Here is an 18,999-nt window from a genome sequence, read left to right as displayed (position 1 = left end):
GGTTCAAGGTGGGAGTGAGGACGGGTTGTGGGCGGGGCTCAGGGAAGGCGGGTCACGGGCTGACGTGCGCTTTCTCGCGGCCTATCTTTCCTCTCGCGAGATGCTTATCTTCAGCTTTTGTTGTCTCTTCTGCCAGCACGTGAGGTTGTTGGGAGTTTAGTGGCTGTTGGCTTCTTCCACTTTCCCTCCAGCCTGACTTTTCCTAAGTTCACTCTGCTTGGACTTATTTTTACTTTTTGTTTGTTTTTATTACTTTTTGTTTTTTGGGGTTTTTTTGTCTATCTTGCTTGGGCTTATTTTTAAATCAGATTTGAGCAATGCTAAACCATCTGCTGGACTAGATCGCCCCCTTTCCCGGAGACAAACATGAATGTTTCAGTGCTCTGACCTCAAGTTGCTGACGAACTAATAAAAGAAAATAATATGGGTCACAAATAGCCAAATATAATACTTGACTCATTTAACAATTATGTGCCAAACCACTGTGCTGGGTTCTTTCTGTCAAGGAATTCACTGACAATAAAAAATAATTGTGATTTATGCTGTGAAGGGAACCGGGAGATGTGATAGAGGTGCCATGAGTTACATAGCTTCAAGGATAATGTATTTGAGTCACGTGAGACCCTCAACCCTGGCCTATGCCTTGATTGCAGCCTTTTGAGAGCCTGAGCAGAAAACCCATCAAAATCCAGACTCTTGACCCATGTCACTTGTGAGATAATAAACATGTATTAAGTCACTACATTTGTGTGTTTTTTTAAATATATTTTATTGATTTTTTTACAGAGAGGAAGAGAGAGAGATAGAGAGTTAGAAACTTCGATGAGAGAGAAACATCCGTCAGCTGCCTCCTGCACATCTCCCACTGGGGATGTGCCCGCAACCCAGGTACATGCCCTTGACCGGAATCGAACCCGGGACCTTTCAATCTGCAAGCCGACGCTCTATCCACTGTGCCAAACCGGTTTCGGCTTAAGTCACTACATTTGTGATTCTGTGGTATGTGGCAAAGAAAACGATTGCAGACCCTTTCAGGGGTAAAATCCAGAGGCAGAATTTTCTTTCTTTTTTTTTTCTTTTTTTACCTTAAATTTATAAAAATATTTATTCACTCTTAAGTAGACCATAGCCAGGAAAGGTGTTAAATATTTTATTTTATTTTATTTTATTATTTTAATTTTTTATTGCTTAAAGTATTACAAAGGGTATTACATATGTGTCCTTTCCCCCCCCATCCCCCCCCCCACCCCCCGCCCTTGACAGTCCCCTGGCCTCCCCTACCCCCCAGTGTCTTATGTCCATTGGTTATGCTTATATGCATGCATACAAGTCCTTCGGTTGATCTCTTACCCCCCTCCCTCTTGCCCCCCAACCCTCCCCAGCCTTCCCGCTGCAGTTTGACAATCTGTTTGAGGCAGCTCTGCCTCTGTATCTATTACTGTTCAAAAGAATTTTCTTGATAAACTATAACCAGGAGTAGTGAATTCATGTCACCGCCCTAATCAATCCATGGTAGCTGTTTAATACCTCTAAGGGGAACTTCAGTGACAACTAGACAAAAAGGAGAGTATGATATATTTGTTAACGTAAAAACATTCAAACCTGTAAAGAATTTTTGTGAATTTATTTGAACCAAACTGTCAACAATTGCCAGGAAGCAGAATCTCAACGGATTGGGATGCTTCAGAGAATGGCGGTTTTTCATCTATTTTTATACATTGCAATCAAAGGAAGAGACGTAGGTGGTTACATGAAATCCATTGGTGATAGATTAGAGAAGCAGGAGAAAGCAAAGGGGGGGACCTCTGGGACTGGATGAAGAGTGAAATGATAGACACATACTTCTTTAACTTAGGTGTGTATAGGATAGTTAACAGTCAACAATTAACATGATAACAATAACAATGAAAGAATATGTGGTATCTGTCCTGGCGCCCAGGGCATTTGTTTGTGCCCTGAGGGGTCTGAAAAAAAGGGAAGTTACAAGTTACCCTGACATTTCAAGGATATGTTATCATAGATGCAAAAAGACAATAAGCTCAGTTAAGGTAACAGTTGACCTTGTCAGAGAAGATACAGACCATAACTGCTTTTAGTTAAAGTTTAATTTCAGACCATCCTTTGTGGTTACTGTAGGTCTTTGAGTTTGCAAGACTGCCATGCAGGCCTTCCCTGAGCCTGTCAGGTTAGCATGTGGCCCCTTTTGTCCACATATTCAAGCACACAGCAATATTTGAGAGCAATTTCATCCAAATCAGCAAAAGAGAAGGCATGATGGGTGTACACAACCATGTCCAATCTACACAAACATTACATCTGCCAAAGCTCTTCTCTGCCACTTGCTGTCATGCTGTTGGTCTGACCAGCCCCAGGCTATGAAGAGCGTGCATGCTGTACATGGATAGGTCATCCAAGGAAGAGGTTACAAGCACACAAAGATTTTAGGCCTATTCTGGCTACTTCCCTTGAAGTTGGGAAACAGCAGGAAGACCCAAAGCTTGCTACTGGCTATTTTTCTACTTGCATGTTTGTATCTTTTCAGACACATGGAAGACTTCTTTACCTAATGAATAAGCCCATTTATCTCCTGAGACCATCAGTGGAGGGTTACATATATCACCAGGCCACCCAACTGGGGACACAGTGGACATACCTATTACTGAATCAGAGATGAGAAAAGTCCAGTTAAGTCTCCACTGTGACTCAGCAAGATAGAACCAGAGAGCTTTAAGAGAACATCTAAAAGCTGGTCCTGGTATTCTCTGAGGCTCACCTGGAAAATGCATTCCATGTGAAAGAATCCAAACCTAAATGGGCCACCACTAAGGGACTTGCCACATTGGAGAAGTTCCTAGTATGCTACGAGGTTCAATTCATACATTCCCTAGATAATAGCATATTATCTCATATCCACCTATACATCATGATAGTCCAATCTTTTCTTGAACACTTACTATTCCAATCAAGTTAGAATGATCTGTTATAATCTATTTTTAATAATTAGGAAGTTCTTGCTTTGTTTAAACTGTAATCTGTCTTCCCAAGACTGCCATGCCCTGAGTTTGTATAAATTACTATAACATGAGTGGGTGAACACATATACAATGTTTCCTACTATCAAAATGTAAAATGTGACCCTAGCTAGTTTGGCTCAGTGGATAGAGCATTGGCCCATGATCCCAGGTTTGATTCCGGTCAAGGCACATACCTCCATTGCAGGCTTGATCCCCATGTGCCCTGGTCAGGGCACATGCCAAGGCAACCAATCGATGTGTCTCTTTCAGATCGATGTTTCTCTCTCTCTGTCTCTCCCCCTCCCTTCCACTCAAACAAAAAATCAATAGAAAAAATATCCTCAGGTGAGGATTAACAACAACAACTAAAAAGTAAAATGTGCATACCCTTGACTCAGCAACCCTTATAGAAATACTAGCACAGGTATAGAAAATAAAGGTATGGGAGGATGTTCACTGGGGACATTAAAACAATGCTCTCCTTAGTTCTGGAACTAGAGAGATCATTTGACAGAAGTTCTGTACAGGGAATTTCTGCATCATGTGGGAGCTTGCATTGATGACCTCAAAAGTTTGTCTAGTTATGAATCTTTGGTGTCCTCAGCTACAAGAAGAGAAGGGAGCAGACCCTCTGATCTCCCTTTCTGTCCTCTCTATCTCTATGGTTTCTCTTGCCCTCAGCTCAGGAGCTCCAGGGAGAATGGAATCAGGGGCAGGTCAGCATCAGAAATCTTCCCATGGTCCCTGAGGTGTCTGGGACCCCCTCCTCTGATTATGCTGTGGGAGGGGGAGTCCGATCTGCCTCCCACACCTGCTGTGTTTATAGACTTCCCAGTGAATCCATCCCAAGCACATTTTCTTCTATAGTCAGGAAACATACAGGACCTGTCAAAGTTGAAATAAGGAAAAGCAGCAGGGTTGGTAGCAGCAGGGGCAGCAACAGCAATATTAGGGCATCAGCCAAGTCTGCAGGCCAAAGACAGATCAACACAGCAATGTCAGGAGCAGCCAGCAAGGGCCCAAGTGGGAGAGGAGCCAGCATGATCATGGCAGAAACACCAACATGTCCTCAGTGGGTGTTCAAGTGGTTGTGGCCGGTGCTTCATGCATGTCCTTGGAGGGTACTTCCAGATGTGATGGGGAGGTATGCGTGAGGGATCACAGCAGTATGGGGCATTGTCTGTATCTAAGCAGGGTAGTGGGTAAAGTGCTTACTGTGGTAATTTTCCCATCTCTGAGATCAGGTGATCTTACAATTGCTGTCAGCCAGGTGGAAGTTGTATTGCCTAGGAAACCTTTTTTGTTTATTTATTTTATTTATTAATTTTAGGGAGAGAGAGCTGTAAGCAAAAAGGAGCCAGATGCTAAACTGACTAGCTCAGGGAAGGCCTGCATAGTGGCCTTGCAAACTCAGAAATCTAAAGTAACCACAAAGGTGGTCTGAAATGAAAACTTTTTTTTAAGGCCACCAAAAATTTTGGTGGCCTCAAAAAAAAAATTGGAAAAGAGAGAGATGAAATTAAAACTTTTAAAATTACAAAGCAGTTTATGGTGGGTAGTCATGTCCTAGCCTAGTATCTTTCCTGACAAGGTCAATCTTTACCTTAACTGAGCCTATTGTCTTTTTGCATCTACAATAACTTATCGTTGGCATGTCAAAGTAATTTTTCTTTTTTCGGACCTCTCAAAGCACAGACATAGCTCTGCAGAGACCACAAGCCCCTCATTGTTATTGAGTTAATTGTTGACTGTTAACTATCCTGCACCCACCTAAGTAAATAAGTATGTGTCTATCATTTTACTTTTTATCCCATCCCAGAGTTTTCCCCTGCTTTGTTTTCTCCCGCCTCCCTAATCTGTCACCAATGGATTTCATGTAACCCACTTAGTCTCCTTTTCTTTTTTCTTTATGTTTTTATTGATTTCAGAGAGGAGGGAGAGGGAGAGAGAGAGAGAGAGAGATAGAAACATCAATGATGAGAAAGAATCATTGATCAGCTGCCTCTGCATGTCCCGTACTGGGGATGGAGCCTGCAACCTAGGCATGTGCCCTGACCTCGTGGTTCATAGCTAGATGCTCAACCATTGGGCCACACCATCAGAGCCGAGGATGTTTGTCCAAGGATATTTTTCCATTGATTTTTAGATAGGATGGAAAGGAAGGAGAAAAAGAGAGAGAGAGAGAGAGAGAGAGAGAGAGAGAGAGAGAGAGAGAGAGAGATGAGAGAGAGATGAGAGAGACACATCGATTGGTTGTCTCTCTCCCGCACGTGCCCCAACCAGGGTGGGGGATCAAGCTTGCAACCGAAATATGTGCCTTGACCGGAATCCAACTTGGGGCCCTTCAGTTCTCTGGCCAATGTTCTATCCACTGAGCCTAACTGGCTAGGGCAGGTCTCCTCTTTTGATTATAAGATATAAAACAACATACAAAACTGCCATTCTCCAGAACATTATCTCAATCTGTTGAGATTCTGTTTCCTGGCAATTGTCAACACTTTGGCTCAAAACTCACAAAAATTCTTTACAGGTTTGAATGTTTCTTATGTTAACAGAGAGAAAAATTGTTCCACTTATTTATGCATTCATTGGTTGATTCTTATATGTGCCCTGTCCCAGGATCGAACCCTCAACCTTGGTGTGTCAGGATGGTGCTCTAACTAACTGAACTACCCAGCCAGGATTCCTTAGGAAACCTTTAACCAATTTCTTTTACAATGATTCCCTTTTCATGTATCCACAAGAGTGATATAGGACAAAAATGTGACTAAGTCTGAATAGCCAACCTCTTCCACTATATGTAAAATAAAAATGTAAGGGACAGCCCTACCTGTTTTGGCTCAGTGGATAGAGTGTGAGCCTGCGGACTGGAGGATCCCGAGTTCAATTCTAGCCAAGGGCACATGCCCGGATTGCAGGCTTGATCCCCAGTAGGAGGCGTGCAGGAGGCAGCCGGTCAATGATTCTCTGTCATCATTGGTGTTTCTCTCTATCCCTTTCCCTTTCTCTCTGAAATCAATTAAAAAAAAAATATTTAAAAAAAATGTCAGGGACAAAAACAATGGCTTAACTGCAGGGAAAACCACCAGTTAGCGTGTAAGCAGATGACCCTCTTTCCTGTACTTACTAATATGAGGACTTACCTTCTGGTGATAGCATTTCTTGATGTTGTTGAAAAACAAAATTCAGCCAAGTAAATTTGGCTTTATTAAGTGATTTATGAATCAGGCAGCGTCCCATCTAGCAAATAGAAGGATACTCTTAGGGATTGTACAAAATGGAAGGAAGGTCTTTATGGCAGAAAGAAGATGGAGCTAAGAAATTAAGAGTGGAGCCCTGATCAGTGTGGCTCAAAGTTTTAGCCGAAGCATCAAAAGTCTGGGGTTTAATTTCTGGTCAAGGTCACGTTCCTGGGTTACAGATTCAATCCCCGCCCAGGTTGGGGAGCATACAGGAGGCAACCAATCTCTCTATCTCTCTTCTTCTACCTTTGCCTCTTCCACTCTCTAAAAATCAATAGAAAAAAAATATCCTCAGGTGAGGATTAACAAAACAAAATTAAGAGTAGATATGTAAGGCAAGGACAAGTGCCCTAGAGCAGTGGTCGGCAAACTCATTAGTCAACAGAGCCAAATATCAACAGTACAACGATTGAAATTTCTTTTGAGAGCCAAATTTTTTAAACTTAAACTATATAGGTAGGTACATTCAACTCTAAATTCACGGTTTTCGTCTTCCGTTTTTCTTTGCTTCTTCTTTGTAGCCATCTCAAACAGGGCACCTAAAAAAATGTTTCATTTTATAATAATAAAGCCACCAACACAAAAGAATTACAATTCTTAAATTGATGACAAAAATACCTGTAGGATTTGCAGCTGGTTGGAAAAATACAGGTAAATTTATGCTTCGAGTAGGTACTTTTGTCACCCGTGCATGATTTGCAGACGCGACTAGCACTAACCACTGCACAATGAGACTGCTGACTGACTGGCTCACTCAACTCATGAATGAATCCTGCGCGCCTCCCCCGCGCTGTCCCGCGGCCCACCTACCCCGCGTCTCCTGTCACAAGACTGACTGACACCCCCCACTTCTTCTAACACCACTTCTTCAAAATAGACTCGCCCAGGCCGAAAACCGACTTCTGCACATGGGCCACGAAGTTTCAATCGCACTGTACGTGCATGTGGTATTTTGTGGAAGAGCCACACTCAAGGGGCCAAAGAGCCGCATGTGGCTTGAGAGCCGTGGTTTGCCGACCACTGCCCTAGAGAGAGGCAGGGGTGGAGGTGAGGTGGGGTTTTATATGCAGATTACCTCAATAGTATGGATCAGGAAATTCCAGACTGACTGGTGTAAAATTCCACTCCTAGAAGAGGTTGAAACTCCAATTAGATTAGGTATTACATCTAAATTTGGTACCATGGGCTTTTAGCACAAGTGACTCCATTTTGGCCTGTAACTTTTCTTTTTAACATGAAAGGAACCACTAAATTCTTCTCCATTTCAATTTCATCATGAACAAAAGGAAAACAGCCTTTAACTTGAAATGAAAACTATAGTTTTAAATCATTTGGTTTTAAGACTGGACATGGTGTTCAACATCTTGCTCCAGGTTGATTCAAGTGTTCCTTGAAGACTTAATTTTTTTCTTTTTATATATTTTTATTGATTTCAGAGAGGAAGGGAGACGGAGAGAGAGATAGAAACATCAATGATGACAGAGAATCATTGATCGGCTGCCTCCTGCACGTCCCCTACTGGGGATCAAGCCTGCAACTTGGGCATGTGCCCTTGACTGGAATTGAATTCAAGACCCTTCAGTCCACAGGCCAATGCTCTATCTACTAAGCCAAACCAGCTAGGGCTGAAGACCTAAATTTCTCCTTTTTCTGAAACTTTACGTTATCCTCATCCCTCAATAGCAATAGTTCAACTTTGTATAACACTTTGCAGGTTTCCAACCACTTACATATACATTTGCTCATTCGATTTCAACGGGCTCAAATTAGTGACTTGCCCAGTGTCATACAATTAGTAAATAGTCAAGCTAGGTCTTGAATCTAGGTCTGTCTGGCTATAAGCCCAGTGCTCTTTCCACTACAAGCAGCTAAATATCTACTGGAGTGACTCTAATGTTGGTAATAGCAGAAATAGACTGTCAGGGTAACCCACTATAATTACATAGGTTATTTTGGGTTTTCCTAAATTCATAGTCCTGAGTATCAAGAGCTTCATGCTAAAAAGGGAATTGCTATTGTTAGTGGCTCTGTTCTCCTCTGGGGGTTTTGCCAAGAACTATTCAGAAACCAGACTGGGCAGGCACAGAGGCGGGGCATGGGTTGGCGTAAGGTCGCAGGCTCTAACTCCTTGGACTCTGAGCCAAGCTGTCCAGTTGCTTCAGCAGGAGCCAGGATGAAGAGAGCCAAGTTAGGCAGGAGTCAGGCATTCTCTTCAACAAAGCTCAACAGAGGGGAGGCCAAGGAAAGTAGAAATTCAGGGCAGGTTTCTTATCCAGTAAGCTGACACCTGGGGGAAGTTAGTCAAATAAAGGCAGACAAGCAATGATGGAGTCAATTTTGTATTAGGTCAGTGTTTCACAAGTCAGGGAGCAGAAGAGAGTTCCCCAGAATCCCAGATGTCCTTGAACTGGTGTAGGCAGCGGGAAGGGCATCAGGTGTCTGACCGGTGGGGTCAGACCAAAGCTGGGTTCAACACCTCAGCACTTGGGCTCTTGCTAGGAAAGCATTCACAGCAGACCCAAACAAGTAAGGGAACATTTCCTTGGTAAATTACAGAGGTAGAAGAAGTAATTCCTAGAAGGAATGGGTTTAGGAAACAAGTTATTGAAGGGAACAGAAGAGCCCTTGGAGCTTGGGAGTGGGGAAGCTAATGGTAAGGTGCCTGGGGCAGAGAGGGGGAAGGGAAAGGGGCAGGCAGGGGCATGCTCTGGAGGGAGACGCACTAAGTCCTCAGTCCTAAGGGTTTTAAGGGCAGAGATTTTAGGGGAGGTCCCAGGGGGAGATCTTAATAGAATATTCAGCAATCTTCCAGGTGTGTCCTTTCAGGGTTGTGGTCTCCACTGATTGATTGGCCGGCACCAGGGCAGGGGGTCATTATTCAGTGCAGCTGGTCCTGAGGTCAGCCAAGACTGGTTTTGTTTCTTATCTGGGCCTGGAGCAGAACTATAACTGAGGCCTAAATGTTATCTCTAGGGAGGGAAGGTCAGGGGATCCAAACCACAGGACCAGCTTGATATGCTAGGAGAGGGAACGTCACCCTGGGGGCAAGGTCCCACCCTACAATGATTGTGCATTGCTAGGAACCCGAGGCTTTCTATGCTGGTGACCTTCTGTACCTGGCCCATTGTCCTTGCTCTGTTCAAGTCTGTCTAACTGCCTACAACAGAACCACATATTTGCTAGTGCACCAGCAAGGCTGCCTGTTTCCATTTATAAAAAAATAACTTACCTGTTGATCTGCACTGGGTCAGGCATGTAGGAAGCCCTTTTCGCCTATATTTTCTTTCTGGGCATTTCAGAACACGAGACAGCCCTAATCAAATCCTCTTCAGCTCTTTCATGCACCTTCCCCAATTACACAGGACCCCACACGTTCAGCCCTGACTATTGCTCTGACCCTTTGATGCAAAATGCTAGTCCATCTAGACTTTATTTCAAACAGGGTGGTCACATATTATGAAGGGATCAAGGGAATCCTGAAATATGGGAAGATGACAGGGTTTGGTTACCCTTAAATAAATGTAGACTCTTCTTAGAAACTGAATAGCAGGGAAGAAATGATTGCAGTTATAAGGCGAGAAGTGCAGAGACTGTTCTTCCTTAAATTTTTTAGGAGAGATTTGCCTCCAGCCTCCTTTTAAAAAGTATTTTCCACATGTGGCAGGCAGTAGACAGATCTTAGCAGAGCAAGGACAATGGATTAAGTACAGAAGGTCACGAGGGCAGGTAGAAAGCCCCAGTTTTCTAGCAAAGGACAATTGTAGGGTGGGACCTTGCCCCCAGGGTGACCTTTCCTCTCCTAGCATATCAAGGGTCATGCAGTTTGGATGCCCTGACCTTTCCTCCCTAGAGATAACATCTAGCCCTCAGTTGTATTTCTTTTGTTTTGTGTTTTTCTTTATTGATTAAGGTATTACATATGTGTCCTTATCCCTCCATAGCCCCTCCCAACCCCACACTCAGTTATATTTCAACTCCAGGCCCAGAAAAGAACAAAACCAGACCAGAGACCCCATGACTGACCTAAGGACCAGCTACATTGGATAATGACCCCTGCCCTAGCCCTGACCAATCAAGCAGTGGAGACCACAATCCTGAAAGGACACACCAGGAAAGCTGCTGAATATTCTGTTGAGATCTTCCCTTGGGAACTCCCCTAAAATCTCCATCCTTTCCCCTCCCTACCCCTGGCATCCTATATAATAAAAGCACAGCGACCCAACGGCAGAACGACAGGCCGACCAGGTGCTATGACGTGCACTGACCACCAGGGGCAAATGCTCAACACAGGAGCTTGAGCGCCACTCGGCTGACTGGGATGAGCAGATGCTCCCACTGTGAATCCCAGGCTGATGGCCAGGAACCCGGGCTGTGATCATTGCCTCCTCACCCCAGGCTCTTCCTCCTCGCTCCCTGCCACCTCCTCCGGATGCCCGCAGGCCACGCAGCACCACCTCCGGCTCCCTGGAGGCTGGGAGGAGGTTCATGGCTGCTGTGGGACTGAGGCCTACTCCACCGCCTCTCAGTGCTATTGTCCCTGGGCCTGGCCATGACCGGGTCCCCTGGAGAGATGAGTGCTCTGGCTCCACAGAAGATGCCAGGCTAGGGAGCAGCCACTCAGAGGGCAGGTCCACAGCTGCTTGGCTGGTATGAGTGGAGCTCCCACAGCAGGCTGATCCCTGCAGGCCATGCCCCCCAACAGTGCATGAATCCCGTGCACCGGGCCTCTAGTATTACAATAGGCTTCTTCACTCCCAAGCTCCAAGGTCCCTTCCTTTGCCTCTATAACTTGTTTCCTAAACCCATTTCTTCTAGGAATTACTTCTACCTCTGTGAATATATAACTAAATGTTCTCTTGTAGTTTGGGTCTTGGCTCTGAATTCTTTCTTAGCCAGAACTCAAGTACTGAGGTTGCTGAACCCAGGTCCCATCTGACCCCACTGATCTAACACCTGGTGCCATTCCCGCTGCTTACAGCACACAGTTGCCAAGATTCTTAAGTCCATTGCTAATCTATTCAGTCCCAGTGTTCCATGCCCCTTGCTGTCATTTCACCAGAAGCACAGGAGACTCCTGACTGAGTCCTGTGAAGCCATGTGAGGGCTTCAGGAAAGGGAGGAGCAGCAAAGCTGCTTGGAAAAAACATGGAAATTTACCACTGATCTAATCTTCTACTTCTCACTTTCACTATACTCTTTACTTCTAAGATGGTCTTTTCACAAGTCCTTCTAAACCTTTCAGGGAACTGAAAAATCCTTGGGGTGGGGGTGAAGAGGAAGGAAAGGAAGAAAAGGAGGTAGGAAAAAGAGAGAGAGAGAAAAGAAAGGAAAAAAGAGTATGACAGACACCTTATACTCGCTACCCTGACTTGTTTACTGTTGACATTTGGTCCAGAAGCAACTGTGGGAAGTATGATGCAACCTCAGATGTTAGGACATCAGGACTGTGGCCAAAGAATTTTCACAGTGTACGTGGAGGCTGGCCAGACTTCAGCTTTGGCCAGACACTTAGGTTATTTCACGCTGAATTCTCCCTTTCCAGTCCTTAGGACTCTGACTGTTTTACAGCTTGACTGCCATGTTTATCACACTCTTTTCCAGTTCAACTTTCAGGAGGCAGGCAAAGTAATTGGGCAAAGACCAATTGGATAATTTTTGGTCACAAAATTGAAATAATATATAATTATTTTGAATTCTCCAATTATCAGTGATAGGGGCAGAAATAGAATATTGGGGACCAGCTATAATTGTTAGAAATATTAATCCTGCTTTTTTTTTTAAAAAAAATCTTTATTGTTGAAAGTATTATATATATCCCCCTTTTCCCCCTATTAACCCCCTCCAGCCCAACACTGCCCTCTGCCCCAGGCCTTCACCACCCTATTGTCTGTGTCCATGGGTTATGCATATATGCATACAAGGTTTTTGGTTGATTCCCTCCCACCAACCCACCTCCCCTGCCTTCCCTCTGAGATTCCGCACTCTGTTAATCATGCTCTGTTAACCGTGATTGTTTTGTTCTGATTAAAGAAGGCACATTGTGCCTGACCAAGGTGGCTCAGTGGTTTAGCGCCAACTATGAACCAGGAAGTCCCGGTTCAATTCCCCGTCAGGGCACATGTTGACTCGATCCCCAGTGGGGGGTGTGCAGGAGGCAGCCAATCAATGATTCTCTCTCATCATGGATGTATCTCTCTCCCTCTCCCTTCCTCTCTGAAATCAGTAAATATATATATTTTTTTAAAAAAAGAAGGCACATTGTAACCTGGCGGGGAGTTGTACGTGGGACCTGGAAGCTCACCTGGAAATGCGGCCCATCCTCTCCATCCAGGAGCTGCCTATTATCATGGAAAGATGAACAACCTTGTTGCAGAAACCAGAGATGCCAGTTTTTGAAGACCCCCTGCCAGCCCTTTGAAGACCCCAGCCTTTGCATGCTCAGGCCTTTGCAAATCTCCAGCCCGGTTTACCTGTAAGCTGCCCATTTGGCATACCCTTTTGCCTACTTCCCCATGTAATCTTTGCCCTTCTACCCAATATAAGCAGTTGGCTTATGGTGGGGTGGGGAGAGCAGGTTTTTGTGGATGACCTGCTGCTCTCCCATACTGCTGGCAGTATTGGAATAAAAGCTCATATACGACTCAACCCTGTCTCTGCTTACTTGGCTTAAGTAGTGGCAGGCAGCCTGGAACCTTTGACTGTTTGGTTACAATAGAACAAATACCCTACTTGATTAAATGATAATTAGTGGCTGCATTTTAAAAAGTAGTTTTAAATTTAAAAAATTTTTTTTATTGATTTTAGAGAAAAGAAGAGAAAGAAAGAGAGAGAGACAGAAAAATCAATGATGAGAGAGAATCATTGATCAGTTGCCTCCTGCACACTGTCCCTACTGGGGATCAAGCCCACAACCTGGGCTAGTGCCCTGACGAATCAAACCGTGACCTCCTGTTTCATATGTCATTGTTCAACCACTGAGCACACTGCGCGGGCAAGCCAAAGGTCATATATGCATATATGCATTACCTATGGACACAAACAATAGGGTGGTAAAGGCCTGAGGTGGGTGGAGGGGGGCAAAGGGGAAAAAAGGGTGCATCTGTAATTCTCTCAATAATAAAGATTAAGAAGACACATACAAAAACCTTCAAATACATCCAAAGTATAACACTATAATGAAATCCATGTATCTAAACCCTATCGTTATTTATATTTTTAGTTATTTACATTTTGCCGTATTTTCTCCATGTATTTGTTTACTAACAATTTTTAAGTAAATTAGAAATGTTTTACTTGCCTCTAATTACTTTAGTATTCAGCTAAAAAATTAGAATAATTTCCCCACTTTACTATATCACCTTAGCTGTACATTAAAAAATGGTGTTTTGTTTTTTCTTCACATTACATGGTTGATATGCTGAAGTTGTTAAAGGTTTGATGGAGGCACATCTCACACAAGAGCGAGAACACCTAATCATTACGCTTATGAACTATGAAAGGATCTGTACATAACAAAATTAACACTAGTTCTTTAGCATCAACTTACACCTCATAGTCAAATTCCCCCAACTGTCTCCAAATTGCCAAAATTGGAGCAAATCAAGATGTAATCAAAGTCCACACCTTGCATGGATTGCTATATCTCTTAAATTCTTTTAATTTGCTTTTAAGCTAGACTCTTCATTTTTTCTTTCATGAAATTTACTAGTGGAAGAGACAGGTGTCCACTCTATTTTTTTTTTTTCAGAGAGGAAGGGAGACAGAAACAGCAACGATAAGAGAGAATCATTGATTGGCAACCCGGGCATGTGCCCCATCAGGGAATCGAACCGTGCCCTCCTGGTTCATAGGTCCACGCTCAACCACTGAGCCAAGCCGCCAGGCTCCACTCTATTTTTTTTTGAAGATGGTATAGCAAAGGTGGAAACTTATTGAAGAACAAGTACAGACTCCCACGTGGGGAAGGGGGAGGAATCTCACAGCTCAGACTCCCACGTGGGGAGGGGGAAAGAGTCCCACCTCCACTCTATTTTTAACCATTGATTATACTGTCTTATAAAATAATTTGATATAGATGAAATATTAAAATGCTTTCTTCACATATTCACTTTCAATAAGCCTTAAAGTAAAATACAGAATAGCAAATGTTGACTCTGTATCCACAAATCCTATACCATATATTTTAGTTGGTACTTTTTTTGTTGCAAATAGCAGAAACCAACCTTGACTTGGTTAAATCAAATGGGGAATTTAATAGAAATCTATTAGTTATGAGCTGTATTTTCTTACATGTAATAGAATATACAAAATAAAAATGGCTTCAGCAAGACAGAAATCTGTATATGAATTCTAGAGGAGGGCAATCCAGGCCTGGCATGGCAGATTTTTTTTTTTTAACTTTTACTTAGTGATGAGAGAGAGAGAGAGAGAGAGAGAGAGAGAGAGAGAGAGAGAGAGAGAACAAATACAGCAACATAGATCTGTTGTTCCATTTATTTATGCATTCATTGGCTGCTTCTTGTAAGTGCCTTGCTCAGGGATCAAACTCACAATCTTGGCTAATCAGGATGATGCTCTAACCAACTGAGCTACCTAGCCAGGTCTCTGGCTTGGCAGATTCTTAGTGGTAGCCCAAGCTCTCTCTCCACTGCACATGCAGTCACATGGCTTCCATCTCTAGGTCACTCCTCCAGTTACTCTTCTATTGCTTCTATCATCAGTGTGCTTGGGAGGAGGTATGTATACTTAGCCACCATTCTCATGAACAACTTATACCTCTTCCCTTTTCTTAAGGACCTCAGTGCACAGATTTGAATTAATTATAATTCTTGGTTCATGATCAACTGTCCTCAGTGGTCCACGCATGACACTTTTTATTTATTTGTAACTAATTTATCTACAATATAACGCACAACCATGAACCCACAACTACTCCAAAATGAAGCTAATATTGAACATTTTGGCACATGTTTTTGGAGTACATATACATGCATTTCTGCTGAACATGTATCTAGAACTAGAATTGCTGGGATATGTGTTATGCATGTGTTCAGCTTCAGGTGATACTTCCAGTTTTCCAAAATGCTTATGTCACTTTACCACTGGCCATGAATAAAAATTCCACTTGCTCTAAATTGTTGACGATAATTTGTATTTTTTATCTTTTCATTTTATCCATTACATACTTTGTCTTATTCTTTAACTCCTTAAATGTTGGCTTGTGCTACCATTACTTTATACTGGTAATGGATATGGTCCTGAAGATATCACTACAAACTTCTTGACCTCCAAGTCCAATCATTTTTCTTCATCTTGCCCTTCATTTTACAGTAACATTTGACACCACTGACCACTTTCTTCATGAAACTCTATCCCTTTGACTTCCATGACATTACATTATTCTAGAAGGCACACCTTTATTCGCAGTTCCAAAAATCTAGTATATTCTACAAACTGAGTTTTTATATTACTAATTTGGTGGCAAAATCTAACCTAATGGTCATGAGACTATTCATTATCCCAATTAATGATATAGTCACATGGGTCACTGGAGATTTATTAATGTGTATATTTATTATGAGAGACTGCCCAGCCCCCGTTCTATAATATAGACTATAAGTACCATATTAGCTTTCTAAAATCTCTCTTCCTTTCCCTTCCTCTCTGAAATCAATAAGAATATATTAAAACAAGCAAACAAACAAACAGACAAAAGCACAGGGAGAAGTCAGCAACATCCCCATATGTCAAGGTTGCAGTTCAATCCCCAGTCAGGGCACATATAAGAATCAACCAGCCCTAGCCAGTTTGGCTCAGTGGATAGAGCATTGGCCTGTGGACTGAAGGGTCCTGGGTTTGATTCTGGTTAAGGGCAAATGCCTGGGTTGTGGGCTCAATCCCCAGTTGGGGGCGTGCAGGAGGCAGCTGATTAATGATTCTCTCTCATCATGGATGTTTCTATCTCTCCCTTTCCCTTCCTCTCTGAAATCAATAAAAATATATTAAAAAAAAAAATCAACCAATGCCCTAGCAGGGTGGCTAGGTGGTTAGAGTGCTGGCCCCCAACCTGAAGGGTTTCAGGTTCAATTCTAGTCAAGGGCTCAAACCTCAGTTGTAGGTTCCCCACCCCGGTTAGGGTACCTGTGAGAGGCAACCAATTGATGTGGCTCTCTCACATGGATGTTTCTTTCTCTCCTCTCTTCCCCTCCCTCCTCCCTTCCACTCTCTAAAATCAGTGGAAGAAATATCCTCCAGAGAGGATTAAAAAAAAAAAAAAGAATCAACCAGTGAATGCATAAATTGGTGGAACAACAAATTCATATTTCTCTCTCTCTAAAATCAATCAATAAAAAAATAAAATAAAATGAAAAGAAGGGATTATTTGGGGGCCTGGACATATTTTTCTTTGAAGAGGAAGGAAGTGTTTTTATCATGCAGATTGCCTCTGTCTTTGGGAGAGGGAGGCTGGAAAGGGCTCATGTGGCAGATGACCATCCTGGTGCTTGACCAGAAAATTCCAGACTGGTTCATTAAGATCATATTTCTGGGAAAGGTTGAAATTGCAATGATTAGATCAGATATTAAGTCTAGGTTTGGTATCTTGGACTAAAAGCATGAGTGACACCATTTTGGGCCTGTGGTTTTCTCATAACAGACTGTAATGAAAGAGCAATAGCATGCTGTGAGGAAACAGAGGGGAGATCATGCATTAATCCACTAGGCCTGCAATAACCACTGAGCTACCAGGCTAGTCGTCTTTTCAGTTTTTCATAGGTCTCTTGCCCTACCTTTTTTCCTATAAAAACCCTCTATGTTGTACAACACCTGGGAGCTCTCTTTTAGTTACTTGATGGGATGCAGCCTGATTCATGAATTGATTTATAAAGCCAATTAGCTCTTCAAATGATCTCATTTGAATTTTGTTTTTTAACAGCCTTCATCACATGATACTGTAATCATCTGTTTTGCTCTCTGCCTCCTTTTCTGACTAGAAGCATTCAAGAGCAGAAATTGTCTTCCTTGTTGCCCAGTGTAGCACCAGCTCCTCACACAGTAGCTAGCACATTGTAGGCACTCAATAAATATTTTTGGATGAATAGTAAATTAATAAAATAACATGTGAGTTTTTGCAGGGTTACCAAAATATGTACAATAAATTACTATAAGTTTCATCTTTTCATTTTCAGTGTTTCTAATTTCTTCTTCCTATCACATCCTTTTTCCCCCACCCAATAAATGTAATTGCAGCTTGAGACTAAGATTTAAATTTACACATCTATGCGTGTCTGAAGATCTTGTAGCCGTTTCTGTGTATGCGGGGCTGTGTAGTCTCCTGAGAATCCAGACATAACACATTTGACTTAGGAGCAACAAGCCTTGGTGGTCCATGGGGAGAAGTGGCCCAAAGTGTGTGTGGCGTGTGTTGCCAGGATAGCCTATTGACCCGGCTCCATCCTAATGCAGGCCAACTCCAAAAGGGAATGTGTTAGTTTTCTAGGGCTGCCTTAACAAAGAACCACAGACTGGGTGACTTATACAATAGAAATTTATTCTCTCTGAATTCTAGAAGCTAAAAGTCCAGGATCAAGGTGTTAGCAGGTTTTTTCCGGAGGCCTGTTTCCTTTGTTTTGTTTGAAGCATCACCCAGAGTTGTTCCCGATTTAGATAAATCATGTCACCAAAGACAACATCACTTGTAAAATTTGAGTCACTTGTAACACTCCTATAATCAGTGACATTGTGGCTATTGTATTCATGATGACTCAATGTATAGAAGCAAACATCTGATGGCCTCATTATGTTTTCAAGTATAGTCATGCTCAGTCATTTTATATAGAAATGCATATTTTATTATAAATTACATCCTTTTATTTCTCCTCTTACAGTTAGGAATATATATATAATGTGTAAGGTAGACTGTGTCATCTATGAATTTTATTTTAAAACCATAAATGCTGTTATATTTGTTATGAATAGAGGTTGTTGGGTTTGATAGGATTGAAAAATATTGAGTTAATCCGAAGTAGCTTTGAAAGACAAATACCATATGATTTCAATTATATGTGAAATCTAAAGAACAATATAAAGGAATAAACAAAACAGAAACTAACTCATAGATACAGAGAACGGACTGATTGTTGACAGATATAAACTGGGCTGGTGGGCTGGATGATAAAGGTGAAGGGTGTAAGAAGTATAATTGGCAGTCACAAAATAGTCATGAGGTGTAAAGTGCAGCATAGGGAATATAGTCAATAATATTGTAATAAGTACATATGGTACCAGGTGAGTGCTAGACTTACTGGGTGGCGGTGGGGGGGGGGGGAGGGGGGAGGGGAAATCACTTCTTAAATTATGTAAAAGTCTAACTAACCACTATGTTGCACACCTGAAACTAATATAAAATAATATTGAATGTCAACTATAATTGAAAAATAAAAATAAATAAATTAAATTAAATTAAAACAAAGTTGCTCCCTACGTTCTCCCTATCCTGTCACCTTGCTTTATTTTCATCAGGGCAATCAGCACTAGCTAATAATCAATCAATTAATTGATTTTATTGTTCTCTGCTTACCCACTCAAGAATGCAAACTCTGTGAGAGTAGTGACCTTATTTGATGTTTTATCCTCAGTGCCTAGAGCAGTGTCAGGCAGCGAGTTGGCCTTAATCAATGTTAATCAAATGGATGGATGGATGAAGGAATGGATGGATGAAGTGGAGAGGATGCTGATAGTGTCTG

General features: G+C 42.4%; 1 non-coding gene across 1 annotated transcript; it reads right to left on the bottom strand.

Moving 5' to 3' along the window:
- Positions 1-13,655: 13,655 nt before the first annotated feature.
- Positions 13,656-13,758, bottom strand: LOC118670382. The gene has a single exon (XR_004972291.1). It is a non-coding gene; the product is annotated as a small nucleolar RNA U13 (small nucleolar RNA).
- Positions 13,759-18,999: the final 5,241 nt, after the last annotated feature.

Source organism: Myotis myotis, unplaced genomic scaffold, assembly GCF_014108235.1.
Source record: "Myotis myotis isolate mMyoMyo1 unplaced genomic scaffold, mMyoMyo1.p scaffold_m19_p_15, whole genome shotgun sequence".
NCBI classification, from domain to species: Eukaryota; Metazoa; Chordata; class Mammalia; order Chiroptera; family Vespertilionidae; genus Myotis; species Myotis myotis.
The sequence above is the reverse complement of the archived record's forward strand: the minus strand, read 5'-3'. Positions and strand labels throughout refer to the sequence as shown.